Source organism: Urocampus carinirostris, chromosome 13 (genome assembly GCF_059441175.1).
Source record: "Urocampus carinirostris isolate Australia breed hairy pipefish chromosome 13, RoL_Ucar_1.0, whole genome shotgun sequence".
Taxonomy (NCBI): Eukaryota; Metazoa; Chordata; class Actinopteri; order Syngnathiformes; family Syngnathidae; genus Urocampus; species Urocampus carinirostris.
Window position 1 is genome coordinate 23,461,009 of NC_142361.1, and position 2,254 is coordinate 23,463,262.

Below are 2,254 nucleotides of genomic sequence, written 5' to 3' on the forward strand. Positions count from 1 at the left end.
ACTACAATACAAAAAATACTATTACAGATTTATTTACTCCAAAAATACTACTATGGAAATACTAAAAGAATTCTATAGAAATACTATTAAAATACTGCTTTGGAAATACATCAATTATACTTCTACTCAAGTACTAAAAAAGTACTTATGCATAATACTCATCTCATCTCATTAGCTGCACCGCTTATCCTCAGTAGGGTTGCGGGGGTGCTGGAGCCCATCCCAGGGATCATCGGGCAGTGGGCAGGGGACACCCTGAACTTCAATGTAAAGGATTATTTAGCATTTTACTCCCGTAACGGGGTCTGTCGGTGTCACACCTTGACTGTAAACTGTTGTTAACTCATGCGCCACATGAGCAGTTTCCCTCCTCCAACTCAGCTGAGTCAAATAACTATTCACAAAGCTCCTGTAGGACATTTTAATGAATGATTTTAATATTGTCTAGCTATTTTTTTTGGAGTGGCAAAAACTCTCAAAAAGAGTAACTGAGGTGCAATTGGACCTGTGTGTCACACCGGGTTTCCATCTCATCTTATTAGCTACACCGCTTATCCTCAGTAGGGTCGCGGGGGTGCTGGAGCCCATCCCAGCAATCATCAGGCAGTGGGCAGGGGACACCCTGAACTGGTTGCCAGCCAATCGCAGGGCACATGGGGACAGACAACTCACTCGCTCATTCACACCTAGGGACAATTTGGACAGGCCAATTCACCTGAAATGCATGTTTTTGGAATGTGGGAGGAAACCGGAGTGCCCGGAGGAAACCCACGCAAGCACGGGGAGAACATATAAACTCTGCACAGGAAGTCTGGAGCTGGATTTGCTCCCACGCAGGAGGTTCCCAAGACGTGAACTGTGCTGCACATGCGCTAACCACTGCTCCGCCGTGCTGCCCCCGGGTTTCCGTGTATTTTTATATTTTACAATTGTACTGCCATCTTCTGGAAGACGATTAACAGCACCGTTTACACACAATATTATCCTGCAGAATCTTCATTGTAGTTATCCTTTAATCAATAAATGTATGTACAATGTTTATTTAAAACTTTAACATAGATCGCCGACTTCACTGTGGCAAGTATTCGTTTTGTACACCATTGATTAAAAAACTATTTCTATAAAATACTCAAAATAGGGCGTGATAATCATTGAAAATGTAAAATGAAAATATATAATTCAAAAAGTAATTTCCCTCGTTACGTGTTCCACCACTCTCACGGGTCAGTCAGAGTGATGTTTGCGTCACCTGATCGGGTAGATGCCTTGCTCAAGGGCACCCCGACAATAATCACAAATTGGCGGAAACAACATTAATTAAAACAATATATGTATTTCAAATTCCTAGTTATTTTTATTGTATTGTATTTTATTTTATTCAAATAATAAGATTATTTGTAGCTGTTTTTAAAAAAAACAATAAATATATATATTTTTTTAAATGCTTTCTTACTGGTTCCATATTCCTACCACTCTCATTGGCCAGTCAAATTAAAATTTATATCACGTGATCCAATTGAGAAAAACTCTTTTCTGATTGGTTAACAATCGTTATGGCCGCTCCTTTATAGGAAAGCGTGAAACGCTCACAATTACATTAGTAATTTACCGAAAACATTTTAACGTCTTCAATATTTTTTTTTTGTATTTTTTTTTCATATAGTAGATAATAATTCTAACCTAATGAATAACAAAAATGAAAAATATACATAATAATAATAATTATCATTATTCTTATGACTATCATTATTAATAATAATAATAATTTTAAAAATAAAATAAAATAGAATACTACTACTAATAATAACAACAACAACAACAACAACAACAACAACAATAATAATAATAATAATAATAATAATAATAATAATAATAATAATAATAATAATAAATATTATTATTATTATATTAGCTCACTTCCTCTTCCCGTGTCTCTCCGAACTTCATTGGCCAGTCAGAGTGAGGTTATCATCACATGATCAAGTTATTAAAAGTTAAAAAAAAATGATTAGTAACAGTATGCAGTTTCATTTTAATGGTATTGTAATTTTTTGTAATTGATTAAAAATATATTGATCGTTACTGTGATGATTACTTAAAATGTTAAAAAAAAAAGGTTCACTTCCTGGTTCTGTATTTCGATCACCCTCATTGGCAGGTCACAGTGATGTTTATATCACATGACCAAGTGGGTGTCAAGATTTCACCTCTGATTGGACAACAACACTTTTAGCCACTCCTCCCTCTTGCCGCG